The sequence below is a fragment of the Sipha flava genome, unplaced genomic scaffold (genome assembly GCF_003268045.1).
Source record: "Sipha flava isolate LNK unplaced genomic scaffold, YSA_version1 81_pilon_pilon, whole genome shotgun sequence".
Classification (NCBI taxonomy): Eukaryota; Metazoa; Arthropoda; class Insecta; order Hemiptera; family Aphididae; genus Sipha; species Sipha flava.
In genome coordinates, this window is record NW_020273623.1 from 806,922 (window position 1) to 814,745 (window position 7,824).

Sequence of the window (7,824 nt, forward strand, 5' to 3'; positions counted from 1 at the left end):
TTTTTTCTTTTTTTTCGTGGGATAATTGGTGTGGATAATTATTTAAGCACTTTAGTAGAGCAATATTATATTTTGACAATGCGAATAATAAAGAAAAAAAACAAATGTATCACGTGATAGAGATACGTCATGTTTTCGTGGACCGCGTAGGGCTTATATTATACTCGTTGCGCATAATTAAACCAAGTCACCATCATTATTAAATACATAACTTTCTCGTCGCCTCGTCGGCAATAATATTAGAAAAGGCGTTTTTCTGTAAGTGCGTTGCCAACGCCCGGGGGTGTTTATCGTCAACGAAAATTACATCATCAAAATTTCTTGCTTCCAACAAAAACAAAAATCGATACTATTGCAATACTCTAATATTTTCGTTATATACTATACGGTTATAGTATAAGCCATGTATTTTTCGCATTCCGGTTTTACAGTAAAGTATAGTTTTGATTGCTCGGTGTATAATGGTTATACGGCCATTATCGTCGCCTTGTCCATGACGACTTGAATTCAGTTTTTTTCCGGTGGCTTATTGACGTTTTATTGACCTACGTTCCCTAGTTTTTGGTACGTTTTGAACAAGTAAAAACCAAAAGATAGGTTGTAGGCAAAGTTCATTCAAAATAAACTCATTACGACCTTCTGCAGCTCTATTGAGTGCGAAGAACATACTTGCTATAATTTTAGCAACTTTTTCTTCGCATAGTATATTTTCCCCTTTACGCAAGACACAAAAGCATTTTAGTAAAATATGACTACTCTGACATCACTGAATAAACAATAAATTAAAATTTGAAATGTATTCATATCTTACTTGACATTAGTATTTATAATAATTGTTTGAGAGCTAACAAACACAGAACTTATCTAAAAAAAAAAAGTATATCGGCCTAGATTATGTATTTTAATCTATATTATTGTTTATTGATAGTTTTCTATTTCCAGCTGAAAAAAGAAATTTTATATTTGTTGCCAATGAACATACACATATTTGTTTTTAACGTATTTACCTAGAGCATAAGGTAGTATTCTAACGTTTCATAAGTAATCAAAAATTAACTATTTCGATTTTATAAAACGTATACAGATTTAGTGTGTATAATTAAAAAATAATAATCCACTAAGAGCATAGGTTAATTATATTTTAAATTATAACTATTTTTGTTAGGACCTAGACCATCAACGGGTCACTTTCATAAGTAATTTTAAAATTAACATTTAAAATACAAATATGTAAAATCACTAATGAACTAAAATGAATACTAAAATTAAATAATTTTAATATATAATATAATAATAAATTATAAATATAATAATATAATATAATTTAATATATAATTAAATTTTAATTAATTAAAATGAATACTTTTATAAGTAATATTAAAATTAACATTTAAAATACAAATGTGTAAAATCACTAATGAATTAAAATGAATATTTTATTTTTATAATTATACGTACATTTAATATTTAATATTACTTACATAAAGGAATTGAAAAAATTTAATTTGATGTATAGTAATAAACACTTGGATTGTAATATTTCTGTTGACATAATAATATAACTTTATACCAATATACCATATTGCAACATTCTTACATTTATTTTATATATATATATATATATATATTTTTACAATGCATTACCAAATAGATTTTATTTTACTATCATCAGGTTCGATTTTTTTTTGGAACAGTTTTAAAAATGTTATTTATTTTACAAGTTTTGTTCAATTACAATATAGGTAATCGATTTTGGTATTAAGATATGCTTGAGTACTTTCGATTTAGATTCTGTTAGTCATTTATAGTTTAAACGAAATCCTAATAAGTAGAGCGAGGAAAAACGTTGATTAAAAAACTTTCGGGACACAGGTGCGAATTTTTGGTGTTTTGGAAAGGCTGGGTGTTCATTCTAGTGTTTGGGCCATTAGCCGGAAAAAGTACCACATAATTACTCGGGTCAAACACATTTATAATATTTGAGTAGTAAAGTTGAGCTCAAACGGATTATTATGAACAATATTTTAGGATGTAGTAAACATATTAATCGATTCTTACTCTAATATTAATTACGTTAATACAATAAAATTATAAATCGTATTATTAGTTTTCACTTTCACAATTATATGGACAAACACTATCTTATTAATAACATAAACAATATTATTCCATTGAATGAATATTTTTGTTGCATGAATTATTTTATATGCCTTTATTTTACCGTTTATATATACCTACTCAAGTAATAGTTCAGTTATTAGTTTTTATGAACTACTTGAGAAAAATCCGAACTCAGATCCCTCAAAATAATTCAAATTTAATTAAATATTTATCAAACGAAAACGAAGTAGTGATATAACTTAGTTTTTAATCGCATTTCTTTTCCAAAAAAACACATTTATAATTCGCAATATTCCACAAATCTAATTGATGCAATGTTATGTACGCGTATATTTTTTTTTGAACACTCCGAATTTATCATTTTATACCATTATCGTTATTCGAGTTGATGATATAATGATATATTGCATCGATTACCCAAATGTTTTTATCGATTTTGATGTAAAGAATATAAAGTAGAACGTTGGTAATTCGTTTGGGTGAACGATTTATAAATCGTTGTATATAAATCGGTGTAAAAACATGTACCGTTAGGTCGAGTTATTTATCCTTTTAGTGGGCGTATCAAATTCGTTCAAAAAGTGTCATATACGGTTCTGTTTAAAAACAATCAACTCCAATACAATGATGGTTTTGACTGTAACTCGATGAAAGGGAAATTTAAAATATCTACTCCTTTCAAAAATACACCTCAAATTCTAATATTGGTAATTATTCAAGTTAAATAATTAAAATAATAATAATAATAATAATAATAAAAATAAGTATTCACAAATATTTGTTGCATGTGTACTATGTAAAAATAAGACCATTAAGAGGAAGGCGAATATCCTCTTTCATAAGAACTATAACTATAACAATCAATAAAAATATTAACTACGGGTTTACAGCATCAGCTCAAATTCATAAATATTAAGTTCATAAAAGGGTTTTTTTTTTGAAAACCAAGAGGCCTGGTTAAACGACACGAATCCAACTTGCAGTTCACGGTACAATATTATATATTATACATAATTTCATATGTTTTCTGTCTACCATGTACTACAGTGTCTCTGCAAACTCCATTTTCTGCTTATTCTCTAAAGGTTCTTTTTAAACTAGTCGAATTACCCAAGAATTGAAGATTAGTTTTCATACTCGTGTGCGTGTGTCAACACGATATCGGTAAGCAGGATTCATCCACAGATTATATAAGCATGTGATATCAAGAAAAAACGTGGATCTCGTACCTATATTACCTATAATTGTGTTGATATCATTGTTAAGTGGAACTAAAATCCTGGTGAATTAGCTTTAATAAATAAATGATCAAACAGTCAGATTAGTTTTTCTCGATAAGAAATATTTGTATATTTCATAATTATAGTATTCATACACCTTCTATACCACCGTAGTGCATGTTGTGATACGAAGAATAGTAATGGAAACAATGATTCGCGAATCGAATTAAACACGATGTGACCGACAAGTGTTCTGAAGTATACTGAATGTGTAATAAAACTTACATGTTTCAATTTATAGAAGCAAATGCTGATTTTGAAGTACCGCGAGTGAATTACACGTCCATGGGAAACATTAAATGTTTTATTTTAGATACTTTGTTGTAAGTATAGTATTTGTGAGTATTAATCCATAAGCGCGGATACACAAAATTATTGAATTATAGACGTATGATTTACATAATTATTTTCAGTGAAACGTTTATATTGCGGAATATATAATTCACTGTTTACTGATGCATTGTTTATGGTACCCTGCGTTCATCAGTGTTAAACATTTTTATTAAATTAATTTCCGTATAAAGTGAATTTTAATTGAAACCTAACTTAGAAAGCATATTTCTGTAAGCCAAATGAAATAAAATAACCCTCCGGGTGGTTACGCGATACACGAGAGTGCTGCTAAAATCCAAGGGTTTCAATGATGCAATTGAAACACAAAATACATAAATAACCACTGTGCTTGTCGAGTAGCATACGAACTTTGCATATCAAAGTACTATTGCAGTTAAACGTGCAATAATGAAAATAATAAATAATGTATTTTTCGGTTCTCTGCGGGAAACGTTATATTATTATCTTCTCAAAACCTGTAATTAATGTCACTAATCATTAACGATAATGACCAATCATCCAAATCGATTGAAAAAATATAACATAAAACAATATAAAACCTTATAAAAACTATATACAACGTGTGGTAAATACGCAAATATATGAACTTTAGTGTTAGACGTGTTTCGTTTGTTCACGTTGTATTGAAGTCTCGAGCGGAAATTAAATACGTTTATTAAACATTTCAAGTGTCCACTGTTCGCTGCCGGACACCCGTAATATTTTATAATGTATACAATACGAACAAATATATTATGTACCAGCGTAAAACTAAGCGAAATTGTTTTATCGTGACCAGTTTTCTAAGATAACTGACTGACAACGCCCTCATTAGCGCTTTTAATTATACACGTGTAATTCAAACGCAACTGTTGAATGGAATTTCTTAAACTTATGCACGCGCATATGCTATCTTACGTACACAATCCGCCGAGTGCGATAGCTCGACTCATAGGCAAATTGAAAGATTGATAAATTAATCGCTATACATATAGGTATATACTCGATTTCATTATGCCGTAACATTCGTTAGTATTTGTGTTTAACATACGAGATGAAAAGGATCTCTTAAAACGATGTGTGTAGTCTGGCGTTGATCCCTCATTATGTATACCTCGCACTTGAACAAATATATTCTTAACGACATCGTATCAACGCGTGTCATATATATATATATATATATATGTTACCTTCCTAGTACTCAACGAGCTTTCATTTCAATCTGGACTAAGATTTGAATTAATTTTTTTTATACGTTTAGAAGGGCAGCTTGTTAAGTATAAAACTTGTGTTATCATGTTATTGGCAATTCGATGACTGTTATTTTCTTTATTACCATTAACCATATATTATTATTGGAAAAATTTATTTTTTGATTTTATACAAGCATATCATAAGTAACAAGTACACGTTAGTACATCAAAGTTTATAATAATACGAACACAATAGTATTTATATTTATAATAATGTTTACATAATTTTTGTATGTCATTTACTAAATATTATGTATATTCCTTTAAATTAATTGACAATTAAATTTTGTGAAAGTAAGAAAATGTGTACTAATACAAATATAAAATATATGTAAATAAATATAAAACTTGGATATATCAGTACACCATTTTTTAGAAACTCCATTCAATTTTACCAAAACCTCTCATCAGATTAATATATACATCATTATATCAAACAGTTTTCCAATATGGTATAAAGATTTAGGAAGGTACAACTGAAAATGCAATCACATAACTGCAGGTATAATAAAATAAAATACTAAGAGTTTGTCTCAGTAAAAAATGATTTACGAGGTCATCTATACTACACTACAATGAATTGAATAAGTTTCCTTTTAAATTAACTTATAAACAATTTGTAATATGATGGGTAATAAAAAATATTAGCATTTAGTATAATATTAACACAGTTAAAACTGAAAAAAGAACAAAGCATTTAATTTCATTATTGTGCATACAAATACGACGTTTGATAAAATATTTTTTAAATATCTAGGTCCTACTTATATTGATTCCATGAATAACGAGTCACAAAAAACGTATGTGTAACACCTAAATGTGCGAAAGCAATTATAACTTATTAGCTAAATCGAAATATGGAAATACTTTAAAAACATTAGGGTTACTAATTATAAGACATAAAAATATAAATATTGATGAACGTTTTTTCTTATGATTACTTAATTCTTTATGTTATAGTTATAATGTTATGTTATGTTACGTTTATTATATTGTTTGTTTTGTTTCTGGTATTGCATGTATTTATTTTATATCTTATTTTTCTTTAACTGAAATTTAATGTATTCTATTTGATTAAAAAAGTAGATAATGCATTGAAAATAACTTATAATAAAAACATTAACATTGTATTACTTTCTATCTCTAACATAAGCATAATTATAATAACAAGCTTATAGGATATATCTTCATCATGTAAAATAAAAAAATAAAAAATAATAAATATAACAATATTCTTATTTAAAATTCTTATACACGTTCACATGAAAATGTAAATTAAATTAATATATGCAGTTTGGTTAACTATTCACAATAAACTATTATTAAAATATAAACACATAAACACGAGATTTAACGGGCCCAAATTTATGTTATTCTGTTAGATAAATAACAAATCACTCAATTGGATTAGTCCCTATACATTAATGTACATATATAAAGATGATTAAAACTGTTCAAGTGATAATAGCAGTATGCAGTAATCGATGACATCAGCCACTTTCCCATTAACACTTACATTTAATAAGGATATACTTACATTACAGGTAAATAAATGCCATCGGTTCACAATAGAATGTATTTTTAATAATCTGTTTTTTTGAAAATATTTGATTCTTTTCGAACTTTTGTTGTATTTTAAGAACCCAATCATTCCAGTACCAGTTGTAATAGTTCGCACAAAACTGTCACATCAATGATATATAAAAATGTTTGATCAAATTTTATCTTACGTTTTACTAGAGAACTTCCAAAGGTGTTGACTATAGTTTTGCACTGGACTAATCAAGTCTTACACGGATAAAAAAAAATTGTTTTTTTTACAAAAGCATTTTGTATTCATTAATTTTACTTCACTATGGAGTTTACATAATACACAACCATAATATATTAATGTGGACCATACATAATTGCTAGTAAAATATCTGTTTTTATTTTATTTCAATCAATTGTTACATAAATTATTATACAAGTATAAAATTTCGACTTATTTAAACAAATATGTATTCACTATTGTTATTGAAAAACAATAAATATCAATTTATAAATTAATTAATTAATACTTGGCATTATTATATTTGTAAGTTAAATAATTTTATTTTCAAACTTAAATTTTGCTAAATATGTTTTAGAAAATAACTATAATATATAATTTTATATCAATACGGACTTTGAAATATTAAATACCCAAAATACTATTTATATTTATTTAGTTTAAGAACAACTACAGTTGTGAGAATATTTTAAATGTACAAACTGATTTTAAACATAATATCTTATATTAATATGTTTTAGATAATAAGAAATTATAATAACCAATGTATTTATACTTTTTAACATATTTATGTTTAATAAGAATGCATTTTAAATAATCTCTGCTAATAAAATATATTTGATCCACAAAAAAAAGACTAACTGGTTGTTATTTTGGATTAAAAGTTTATCGTCAGCTATATAAAAAAAAACAATAAAATGTATTGCTTATTATTTTATTATAAGTACAGCATAATGCTAACTTTATCTGACAAAATCAATCTCATAATGAAAAAATGGCTGCTTAGAAAACTAAAATTCACCAAATAAAAATATAAATTAACAATTTTTCCTTGTACTGCAAAGTGAGTTTTAGATGTCAGCCTCGTATCATTAATATTAAATTATGTTACTGAAAGACAAAGTGACGAAATAATTTCTCAGCATAAATGTTGAAGCTATGACTGGGCGTGGAATCCATTCAGTGTATTTATTAACAAAACGATTGATTCGACATTAATTCAAAAAGGTAATATTTTCTCACCCAAAAATTAGCAGTCATAGTAATGAAAAATAAGAAAATAAAA